This window comes from Octodon degus, unplaced genomic scaffold, assembly GCF_000260255.1.
Source record: "Octodon degus isolate 3935 unplaced genomic scaffold, OctDeg1.0 scaffold00307, whole genome shotgun sequence".
Taxonomy (NCBI): Eukaryota; Metazoa; Chordata; class Mammalia; order Rodentia; family Octodontidae; genus Octodon; species Octodon degus.
In genome coordinates, this window is record NW_004524883.1 from 224,897 (window position 1) to 237,834 (window position 12,938).

At 38.0% G+C, this 12,938-nt stretch overlaps 2 pseudogenes; both read right to left on the bottom strand.

The window, feature by feature from the left end:
* Positions 1-2,142: 2,142 nt before the first annotated feature.
* LOC101592540 lies at positions 2,143-2,518 on the bottom strand (annotated as a pseudogene).
* A 4,322-nt stretch (positions 2,519-6,840) lies between these two features.
* On the bottom strand, positions 6,841-7,481 carry LOC101575435 (annotated as a pseudogene).
* Between the last annotated feature and the right edge of the window lie 5,457 nt (positions 7,482-12,938).

Below are 12,938 nucleotides of genomic sequence, written 5' to 3' on the forward strand. Positions count from 1 at the left end.
GTACAAGATGCAGACATGATATCCTGTCCAAACACTATTAGTACAAATCTTTCTTCTCATTGAATTAAGAGAAAGTAGCTGTATATCTATCCTATTTTGTATATACAGATACAAAATGGTCCTTCATTTATATCCCCTTTTTTTGTTTAGTTTTTTCAGAGATGGGTATTCCATTGCCATTTAAATATTGTAAGTGCGTGAATTCAGCCAAATAATCCAGTATAGTTCAGTAGTCCAAAATAGTAATGGGTTATCTGTAGGATTGGCAATGTCAGAAGAAAGTGATCGACAATGTAGAGTGTGCCTAAGGAGAGTCACATGGAAAGAAAACATTCTCTCAGGCTTTCACAGACAGTAAATTGGTTAAGCAATGGCCATGACTCATCCACATGGCTGACACTGACAAACAAACTACAAACTGCAGTACAGGCTTTCAGGGTTAATCCTGAGGGGATTTGACTGACCTTGTAAGATGCAAAAGTTACATTTCTTGTTATATAGGTCTTGCTTTAACTTGGTCTTAACCATTGAACAGAAAAGTATAAAAATGAGGTTTAAAAAGTAAAGCCATATTAATATACTGAGCTGTAAAAAGCTTCAAGTCAACAACTTCTGACATGACCAAGCCCATTCTTGGTCACTGTCTCAATGCACCCTGGAGGCAGGGCCAGCACAGCATGCTGGGGATTGAACCCTGGCCCCTGCATCTGCCTAAGCAGGCACTTTAGTCTGCTGACCTATCTGGCTGGCCCTCTCATGACTTTTAAACATAAGAAGTCTATCTTTTTTTTTTTTTTTTTTTTTGTCTTTCATAGAACTAGTTTACTATGAAAGTACCAGTTGATATTGACACTTGATAGTCCTAGACCACTATGGTAATTAACTGTTGTGTCAACAGAAAGGCCCAACTAGTTGGTTTAGCATAGCTCAGTATGGCTGAATGGATTTAATGAAGACATAAAACCCAGCCTGGTATGAGTGACACCAGCCAATAGGATTGTACCCTAAATGGTAAAAGGGGTAATAAAAAGGAAGCCTCACTTCTATTCTTTTGGAGAAGCTCCACTCTTTGCCATAGCCTTGGAACATTCATCTGCATGTTTCCAGCTCAGACTCGAGCCTTTCAACAAAGATCTTTTGGCTACCAATGGGACTCTGCAGTGAGCTCCAGGCCTTCCACTTTGGTCCTTCATTTTTCCAGCATACAGTCTTTTTGCCTTCATCCACACCTGAACCTGAAGGCAACCATTGAAAGCCTACTGGTAAGTCATATTAAGAGCTCTGACTATTACAGTCACTGTGGTAATGTGTGGTCACTTAGTATACGTTTGTTAATTTGTAGACTGGAAAGGATGACTGTTTGAATTAAGTGCACACCCTTAGGTTTCTCAGAATTCTATCAAAATAAATACCAAGAACAGCTTAGTGTATATTGGTTCTCCCTGGCACCTGGGCCTGTCACCTCATGTTTCCTTCTGTATTACCACAAATATTATGCCAAACAGAGAAGATTCCAGGTAACATGAGCACATTGTGATTAGTTAAAGATTTATGGGTGTAGTATCCCAGAGAATACTATCTTAAACCAAGCTGCCTACCTTTTTACATTTTCTTCTTATTTTTTCTTTTTCTTTTTCTTTTTTCTTACAGCTGCTTAGCTTTATTTACAAATCATTGCTGTGGAGATCATGGTAATAGGCATGTGGTGTGGTTGCAGGACTCATGTAAGATCTCTGAGACTTTAAGATTCACACATTCCAGCTCTCTGCCATAACCTGCTCTCTGTGATGAGGCAAATCCACACCCTCCTATACAGGGTACTGTCACTTTCTGACTTCAAAATATGAAGCAAACAGGGTTTGGGGGTACATAAGACCAGGCCACCAGCCCTGTGACCAAAGTTTTTAAATTCAGGAGAAGGTTAGGTCAAGTTCACAGGAAAGCAAGAACAGAGACTCACCCTGTCCTGGTCCTCAGGGACCCAGAATTTATACCAACAGCTGCATCCACTGGGCACACTGTGCATGCAGTCACCTTGACATCCTTTTTATGAAAAGGACAATGACTGGAGGGAATCCATATTGCTGGAGAAAGCTCCACCACCATGAATAAAGTTGCCCTTGATTGAGGTTCCCTTTTGTCTCAGCTTTTGATGACGTATACCTCATCCAAATTCTAGATACCATAATCTCAGAGCTTTTTCCAGTCCTCTGTGAGTTTCTTTCCCACAGAGGTCAGATGTTATGTCCTCCACACATAGGACCAGCTGATGTGCTGAATGCCCCCTTCACGCTCCTGCCTGAGTTGCACATGTCTTTGAATGGCCATTTTCAAGTCCAGGACCTTGGCATCCTGCACTACAATCACAGGCATTACTTCTCATTCCATCTTCCATACCTGTCATTGCTTGGCCATATTCTAGTGCTATCTGGGAGTTGACCTGTTCCAAAGTAACCTGGATTGGTAGGTTGCAGAGGAGTGGGTCTTGCATTACCATGGTGAGACCCACCTGGAACACAGCCAAAGCCTCAGAATGTGGCAGCATCTTCTCTTCATCCTCATTGTCTTCCAGAGCCTCTGATCCACCTGCAGTCTCCAAATCCTCCAGCATCTCCAGTTTCCTGGCTGATTCCATCCTGCTGGGGAGTCAGAACACACACACACACACACACACTCACCTACTTTTTATTTTTTAAAGTGAATAAAAAGTAACTTTAAAAAACATTAGAAATGATATAGATATTCACTAAGCAAAATTATAGGAATTCAACAATGGTTGCTGTATTGCATATTGTTATCTTCAAATTAGTTGTTCAGATTACCAGATATAAGCACTCAAATTTAGTAAAAATGTTATAAAAAATTAAAGAGAGAGAAAAAAATTTAAGCATTAACTGCTCTTTTCACTACACCAGCAGAAAGCACCAGTACAATTATCCAAGCTACCCAGTGTATATAACTATATATTTCTTTTTGCCTTTCTTCTTTTTTTTCTTTTTCTCTTTTCCCTCATCCCAGTTGCTCCTTCCCTGTGAACAGTTTCTCTCCCTTTCATTGTATCCATTGTACCTTGCACATCCTATTTACTCCTTCAGGTGCTTACTATAATGAAATAATATGATGTTTACACATGCAGGCCTGATATATTTCACTTATAGTATGGTCTCTAGTTCAATCCATTTACCTATAAAAGCCTTGAGTTGATCTTTTTTATAGCTAAGTAATACTCAATTGTACAAAAGTATATCTTTTTTATCCATCCCTCAGTTGATGGGCATTTAGGTTGCTTCCAAGATTTAGCTATCACAGATTATGCCACTATGGGGTCTGGGAGATAGCTCAGTAGATTAAGCACCTACCTGGCAAGTGCAAGGTGCTGAGTTCAATCCAAAAAAAATGTACTGCTGTAAACATGGATGCACATATCATTGCAGTATAATGTTTTCAGTTATTCTAGAAAAAGACCCAGGAGGGGAATATTTGGGTTGAATGAGACCTCTAATCCTACTGTTTTGAGGAATCTCCACACTGATTTCCATAGTGGTCATATAAGTCTACATTCCTAATGGTGGAGAAAGGGTCCCTTTTCCCCCACAGCCTCTCCAGCATTTGTTATTGGTTGATTTCTTGATGATATCCATTCTTTCTTGGGTGAGATGCAGTCTAAGTGTTGTCTTAATTTACATTTCTCAAATGACCAATGACATTAAACATTTCTTCAATATTTGTTTGCCATTTGTATTTCTTCATCTGAAAAATGCATGTTCTTCTAAGATGCTCATTTTTGGGTTAGATCTCTGAATTTGGGGGCCTGATTTTTTAATTCTTTATATGTCCTAGATAAAAAAGTCTTTCATCTGAGACACAGTTGGTTAAATTCTTTCCCAATTTTTGTGTTTTTCTTTCACACTGTTGGTGATTTCTTTTGATGTGCAGAAACTTTTCAAAAAGATGAGATCCAAGTTGCTGATTCTTTAAAGTATTTTCTATGAGTTTGGTTTTTGTTCATGAACTCTCTCTCTATCCCTATGTCTTCAAGATTTCTACCTGCTTTCTTTTCCAGTAGGTTTAGTGTTTTTGCTTTAATATTTAAATCTTTCATTCATTTTGACTTTAGTTTAGTGCATGGTGATAGACATCAGTCTAATTTTAGTCTTTGGCATGTGGAAAGCCAGTTTTTACAGTACCATTCATTTATTATTATTTTTTTCTGTATTTAGGACAGAGTCTACAGGGTCTCACTACATAAATCAGCCACCTTCTTCATTTTCTAATCTGTTTCACTGATCCTCTGGTATTTTTTTTTGCCAGTTCCATGCTGATTTTATCACATTAGCTTTGCAGTATAATTTCAAGTCAGGGATTGTGATGCCTCTTGCCTCCTCTGTTGCCCAGGATTGCTTTTGCTATTCTAGGTCTCTTTTGGTTCCAGATGAATTTTAGGAATGTTTTCTCCAGATCTGTGAGGCATTCTACTGATACTTTGATTGGGATTGCATTAAACTTGTAGAATATTTTTAGGAATATGGCCATCTTCACAATGTTGGTTTTTCCTATCCAGGAGCAAGGAATGTCTTTCCATTTTCTAAAATCCTCTTTGATCTCTTTTTTCAGAATACTGTAATTTACACTGTACAGATCTTTTATTTCCTTTGTTATAGTGATTCCTAAGTATTTTATTTTTGGTGCTATTATGAAAGGCATGGTTGCCCTAATTTCTCTATGTGTGTTTTTTGTTTGCTTAGAAATGCTATTGAAGGGCTGGCCAAAGGGCTTAGAGGATTGAAGCACCTGCAAGCAGGTTCAGGGACCCGGGGTTCAATCCCCAGGTCTGCTGTGCTGCTCCTGTCCCCAGGGGTGCACTGAGATGGCAACTGAGACTGGATATGGTGGTGTGCACCTGTAATCCCAACTCTTGGGAGGCTGTAAACAGGCAGATCACTATGAGTTCGATCTAGTAGTGAGACCCTGAACACCCTGTAGACCCTTCCCTAAAATACAAAAAAAAAAAAAAAAAGAAAGAAAGAAAAGAAAAATGCTATTGATTTTTTTTTGAGTGTTGACTTTGCATCCTGCTATACTACTGAATTTAGCCATTAAATCTAAAAGTCTTTTGATGGAGTTTTTGGGGTCTTCTATGTAAAGTATCATATTATCTGTTAATAATGATAATTTCACTTCTTCCTTTCCAATCATTATTTCTTTTATTTCTCTATTGGCTAATTGTGCTGGCTAATGCTTCTAGAAGTATGTTGCATAGGAGTGGTGACAGTGGACATCATTGTCTTGTGCCTGATTTTAAAGTGAAAGCTTTAAGTTTTTATCTATTTAGTATGATGTTAAAGCCAGCTATTTTACTGCAAGAAGATATAACAAGGAGCTTCTGATCCCAACATTAGCAGGTAATGCCATGTTCCTCATCACTCAAAACCCAGATAGTCTAGTAGAATGATGAAATAGCCTGTTGAAAGATCAAATAAAGCACAAATTCATTGTATTAGTTAGCTTTCTCACCACTGTGACACAATACCAATATCCACAGTTTAAAGGAGAGATTTAACTTGCTCAAGGTTATTATGCTTAATCATCTGGTCCTAAGGCAGACTTCAGTATTACAGTGTTGCAAATCAAACCTGCATAGTTCACAGAGGCCAATCAATTTAAAACTCTCCCCAAATTGCTATATCCCATCCATTTACAAAGCCCTACACAGTTAAACAATACCTAACATATAAATGAAGAAAACATTAAGCTATAATTCCACCTAACATGATGAAACAATTCCATGTACAAAAAGAAATAATTCTTTCCCCAAACATCTCACACAACTTGAAGTCTGGGATTGTGATGCCTCCTACTTTGCTCTTATTGCCCAGGATGGCTTTTGCTACTATGGGTCTCTTCAGAATCCATATTACTTTCAGGATTGTTTTTGTGTACTTCTGTGAGGAATGCAATTGGCATTTTAATTGGGATTGCATTAATTACATACTTATGGTATTATGGCCATTTTGATATTGGTTATGCCCACTCAGGATCAGAAAATATCTTTACATTTTCTTATGTCTTCTTCAATCCCCTTTTTCAAAGTAATGAAGTTTTTGTTATAGATGTCTTTCAGTTCCTTTATTTGGTCAATTCCTTTAAAAAATAACTTTTCTTGAAGCTATTGTGATGTTGCTGTTCTCCTAATTTATTTCTTGGTAGGTTTACCATTGCTATATAGGAATGCTATTGATTTCCATATGTGAATTCTGTACTCTACTATTTTGCAGAATTTTTTATTAGGTATAGGACTCTGGATGTAATTTTTGGGTCTCCTATGTGAAGGATCATGTCATCTGAAAGTGACTTCTTCCTTTTCTATTTGTATCTTTTATTTCTTTCTCTTTTCTGACTTCTGTGTCTGATGTTTCAAGTACTATAAGAACAAGAATGGTGATAGTGGGCATTCTTGTCTTGTTCCTGATCTTAGATAAAAAGCTTTTAGGGGCTGGGAGATAGCTTGGCAGTCTAAGCATCTGCCTGGCAAGTGTAAGGACCTGGGTTTGATCCCTGGTACCACTCGTTGTGCTGGCCCAGTGCTGAGCCAGCCACTGAAACTGGGCATGGTGGCACATACTTGTAATCCTAGCTCTAGGAAGGCTGAGATAAAAGGATCACTATGAGTTGGAGCTATATAGCAAGACTCTGCACCAAATAAATAAATAAATAAATTTAATTTTTTTTTTATTCTTTTCATCCAATAAGTCCTAACTTTATTAGTGATAGAAACAGTACAAATTTCAAACCAAGATGCTGTAATCTTTTTGAAACACCAAAAAAGGTCCTTTCTAATGATTACATTGTTAGTTCCATAAGAGCATTTACAGTATCACTGCTGTTGTTCTTCAGTGCTTGGACTGCCTTTGCCCTCAATACATCTGCTTGTGACATAACCAACTCTACGTCCTTCCATGCCTGCTTCATTAACCTATTCCTCTTCACTCTCCTCTTATACATTTGGAGTCTGTATTTTCTTGAATGTTTGAGACAGCTTCACCTTGAACTTTGAATTTCTCAGCAGCTGCTAACTGTGCTTGCTGAGATAAATCCTCAGTCTTGGCTTCCCCAAAAATTATGTAGGTATCTGAAGCTGGGCTCTTATAGACATCTGGTTTTGTGATGACAACGAGAATATTCTTAGACTTCCAGAGAGTGACTCTAGTAACTCCTATAACCTGCCGAAGACCCAGTTTGGACATAGCCTTCCATGCCTTCTTTTCACTCAGACTCTGTTTTGCTTTACTGACTGGTTCTTCATGGATTTCAGCTGTTGCTGCCAGCTGGGCTTGTTGTGTGATTGCTTGTGTGGAATCTTGCTCTTCGAGCTCTGGTACTGATTCATCACTGTCAGATTATGTTCCAGACCCTGTCTCAGCCTGGGGCTGTGGCAACTCTTCCTCTATAGCAGAGACTGTTTCTATGTCTTCACCCAGCATTTTGTGCAGTGAATGCGGAGACAAAATGGTGGCAGAAAGAGAGCGAGCAGGCTACAGTTTTCCCCTATTTACTACGATGTTAGCAAAAGGTTTGTCATAAATGGCTTTTATTAGGTTGAGATAAGGTACTTCTATACATATTTTCTGAAGAGCGTTATTACGAATGAATGCTAGATTTTGTCAGAGGCTTTCCCTTTGTCTATTAAATAATCATGTGATATTTGTCCTGGCTTCCATTTCATTTATTGACTTCTACATGCTGAACCATCTTTAGATCCCTGAGGTGAAGACTACTTGATCACTACACAATTCAGATGCATAGTGATCCTCCTGTCTCATTGTCCCCAGTGCTAGTATTATAGCTATGAACCATCATGCCCAGTTTTGGATAGCCACAGTGTGGCTGGGGTTCCAGGCTGTCACAGCATATGGTATCAGTACTGGGAATTGAACTCAGGTCCCTGCACTTGCCAAGTGGGTGCTTAGACCACCGAACTATCCAGCGTTTGTTTGTTTGTTTTCACTTTGAATAATTCTGTTGTTTGGTTTCTAATTTCCTCTGTACCTCAGATTGTAGAACCTTTGTCTGTGTCAGCCATGTGGATGAGTCACGGCCATTGCTTGGCCAATGTGCTCTCTGTGAAAGCCAGAGAGAATATTTTCTCTCCATGTGACTCTCCTTAGGTAAACTCTACATCATTGATCACTTTTGTCTTTGGCCCCATAATCTTCTTGATCAGAAAATGTGGGACACTACCGAGTCACATGACATTACAGTACAAGTTCTCATATGACCTGAGTCTTAATTGACCTTGGAAGGCTATGGCCAAAATGTTGGCTTTCCTTGCGCCCCTCCTTTTTCTTTAATTTTGGTCTGCAAACTTAGGTGGTTAACCATCCAGAAGACAAGCTTATTGTTATTACCATACAACCTAGGCTGTTAAGCTTAACCTCACTATCTGTCTGAATATCAAACATCTTAGGCATAACATGGAACAGGTATTTTTCATCAAGTGTTGATAAGTTGCACTTTAAGTCCCTATAGAATATGATGAAAAAAACATTTAAAAATTAGAATATATTTTTTAAAATGGGCATGAAGAATTATATACTTCTTATGTTTACACATAAGTCCAAAAATCTCACCATGTACAACCTTGAAGTAGGACAGTCCCACAACATTCTTTTCCTATCTCTTGCTTTCATTCACCACCCCCTTCTTTTTGAACAATTATCTACCCGAGAGACAGCACAGCAGCAACCTGCATGTCATGACAAGCAGCCCGTATTCAGAAGACCAGAATGACAGGTACTCTAAGCATGAAACTACTATTACAGATTACCATCTTCAGTGCAGTTACTTAGTTCACAGGTATCAGTACATACAGTTAGTCAGGGTGAGAATCTTTCCAATTAGCTGCTAGATTCAAAAATCTTCTGGAGATTCTTAGGATCATTGCCTTGCCCATCTTCTACATATAACTGTATGGCTAGTCACTGTCATGTTTCCTAGCTCTTCTCCTTTCCCGCTCTTAATTAGTTAGTCCTCGAGTTTCTGCTTTCCTTTTACTTGTATTATAACTTTCTATTTGTATTTCTTCTTTTGAGTTCTGTATGCTTTGGTTACCTGAATGTCAGATTGTTTCCTCATATTTGGGAAGTTCTCTGCTATTACTTCTGCCCATATTTTTTTAATGTCATTTGTGTTGACTCCTTATTTCTCATTGATGCCTATTAGTCTCATATTGTTCATCTTTGCATCATCTTGCAGGTAACGGATTAATTTTCCTGCATCCTATTTGTTTTTAAAAGATCCTTTCTTATCTTTTCAGTAGCTGCACCAGCGTCTTCAAGACCTGAAACTCTGTCTTCATTTTCACTTAAGCGTTTTTGCAAGCTTGTGATCGAGATTTTAATTTCCTCTATAGCTCTTTGACTCTGCTTCATGCAATCTATTTCTTTCCTATATTGTTCATTCAAGGAATCTGTCATTTTTCTAATCGCCTCTATTTTTTTTATCAGTGTCTTCTTTAGAAGCAGTTATAAATTCTTTTACTGCAGTGTTTTTTTTTTAGATTGGATTTCCTCCCTATGTTTCTGTAGTTGATTGTTTACTTCAGATGCTATGAGTTCTGAGAATTCTTTTTTTATTTCAGAAAAGAATTGTGCTCTGAGTTCCTCTATAACTTTCTGCTGTTGCTTATTTACTATTGATGCTATTAATTCGTACATTTGAGCTGAGCTAGTAGAAAAGAATTCTGCTCTGAGTTCCTCTATGACTTTCTGCTGTTGCTTATTTACTATCGACACTATTAATTCATACATTTGAGCTGAGCTAGTGTCCTCTGCACTTGTTCTGGGAGGGCATTGGGTTTCCTCCATATGTTTCTGCCTTTGATTCTTTACTGCAGATGTTATTAATTCAGGGATTTCTTTTTTATTTCCAATCCGAGTTCCTCTATACCTTTCTGAAACTGTTTCTTTATTTCAGAAGCTGTTGGTTCATTGCTTTCAGCTGTGTGATTCCCAATTTGTTCTGTGTTACTGTCCTCTCCATTTGTTATGGGTGGGCTTGGGTTCTGAGATTGCATTTTGCTCCTTCTTGTTGCCATTTTGTGTAGCACTATCTTCTGACCTTTGTTGTAGATCTTTGTTGCAGTTATAGGCTTAGCACCTACTGAAGTTCAGGTGTAGATCTACAAAGTTTGCATTTATTCAGCTGTGCCTGGCTTGGGTCTGGATGCTGTGCTCAGTTCCTTCCTGTTGCTGCCCTTGGGGGTGAACTTGTTGTGCCCCTCTAGCAAGATGTTCTGCTCCTGGACTAGCTAGATGATTCTGTCCCCTACACTCTCTGCAGTGATTGCAACTGAAAGGTTTCACCCCAGGCCTGTATGCCAGGCCTGAGCTGAGTCTGGAGGGGACAAGGTGGAGTAGGGGTAGAGGCAGCTCTCCCACACACTCACTGGGCCTGGACTAGAACTGGATCTGGGGTTTCCCAGAACGCCACAGAAATTCCTACTCTGTGCGCGGGCTGTGTGTGTGTGGGATACTATGGATTGATGGTGTGGCGTCCCAAGTGGGTGAAAGAGTGTGTCACCCACGCTGCGCCTGGGCTGGGACCAGTAGGTCCTGCTGGCGCAGGGTAGCCGGAAGCTTTCCCACACACTTACTGGGCCTGGGCTAGGACTGGGTCTGGGGGTTCCTGGAACACGGCAGAAATTCCTACTAGGTGGGCATGGTGGGGGAGGTGCTGCAGAGTAGTGGGGGGCATCCCATCGTGGTGGAAGTGGGTCTCACCGATGCTGTGCCTAGGCTGGGACCAGTAGGTACCGTGAGCACAGGGTAGCCGAAAGCTGTCCCACACACTCACTGTCCTGGGCTAGGACTGGGTCTCGATTTTTGTCATTTTAAACACTTAACCCTATTCCAAAATGGTCCCTGACTAATTGTTGTCAAATGTGATGATCCTACCTATAATATTCAAATACAGAACTCAACAAAAACAGGGGATACAGATGAATGCCCATTTCATATCTGTGTATTCAAAATGGTTAGGATAGATATATAGTTACATTCTCTTAATGAATAGAGGGATTTGTTCTAATAGTGTTTGTAAATAGGATATCATGTCCACATCTTGTACAGCAATTAACCACTAGGAAGAATGTATGCAATGTGTTAATTATTGAAACTGTCCTACCAAAAAATATGTGATGATCCTAGTAATGTATTTCTCCTCCAATTTTAGCCTGCTATGTAGAAATAGTTTCTACTCTGTTTTTGCTGTATACAATAAAAATAGGCTTTTATTGGGCCTAGAGCTACTGGTCAGGCTATATTTCTCTGTGAGGCTACTGACCATATCTGAAGCTTCTGTTTCATTTGCAGAGGAAACAGTTTTTACTGGCATTAATTACAAGAGGGAAAAAATGTCTAGATACAGCATTTTGTTTTATTGAAGTATCTCAAAATTCACTTATTTCATGGAAACCTAAAGCAACTGTATTCCTTGGACTCAATTTATAATACATGGTTCCCAGTGCTGCCCAATTCCTGTTATCTTCTGACCTTAGAAAAGAATGCTTATGATGGGCATAAGCATGTGCCACTTTATTTTTTTATATATTAATTCTATTGAGAAAGAAATAGCATTGGGACAGTTTCAAAACAGGTTAGTAGGACAATTACAATAATTAATACATTGCATATTGTTGTCTTTGTCGTAGTTTTTTAATTCAAATGAAGACCAAGATTTATTTGCACATACTAGCAACAAACAATTAGAAGTTGAAATTAAGAAAATAACTCTCTTAACTCAATTTAAGCATTACACAAGATATGTAGGCATCAAAACATCAAATTGTGCATTATAAATGTGCACAACTTTAGTTTGCATGTATCAGTTAAAATATGTTTAACACAAAAGGAAATAATTCCCTCAATTTAACATCAAGAAGAATAAAATACTTAGAAATAAAACAATGCAAACATAAGAAAACCTGTATACTGAGATGAATTTTTAAGTGCAAAGGTAAAAGTTCATCTGAAGTGCAGAGTCTACGTTCACAAAAAGAAACTTAGTATTATTAATGTAGCACATTTCCTAGTTTAACCTAAGGATTCAATCAAGCCTTATCAAATTCTCATAAGAGGCCTTTATGAAAACTGAAGCTGGCCCAAAAGCATACATGGAAATACAAGAAAATGGTACAATAAAGCTAGTTTTGAAAGAGAAAATTGAAGCAAAATTTTACCTTGCCAATATAAAAACTTACTACAAAACACCATTATCTAGACAATATGGTATTGATGCAACAACAGAACATAGATTAATGGAATAGAATTGACTGAAAATAAACCTTTCCATTTATAATCAATTGATTTTCAACAATAAAAGCATGTGCCACTTTAAAGCACTTCATAAATTACCACTGTGATTTGGATGCACCTTGAGCCCATTATGTAAGTGAAATAAGTTAGACAAACAAGCATAAATGTTATATATTGTTTCTTAAATGAAAAATTCAAAATTATAAATAAAGATCAAAATAAAAACTAACAGGAAACAGAGAAATACATCTTTTACATTTGGGAAGGGAAGCAAGAGATGGAGGGAAGACAGGAATGCAGAACAAGGAGATTAAAGAAGAATTAAGGTGTATCTCAGTTTTTTGAACATAGTAGTTAATGCTTAAAGTTACACTTTGGCCAATTTTATATACTAATATCTGTAATCTGAGCAACTACATTGACAACAGTAATGTGCAATATAAAAACCACCGTTGAATACCTTTCATTTTGTTTTTATTTTTCTGTATTTTTAGGGTATATTATTTCTAATATCTTACCTAGTATTTTTGTACTCTCTTTAAAATAATTTAAAAGAAAAAGAAAAAGGGACAAGAAAAACATTTCAAGGTTTATGGAAAGGAAGGATTAATGTTTTAACTATTTTAT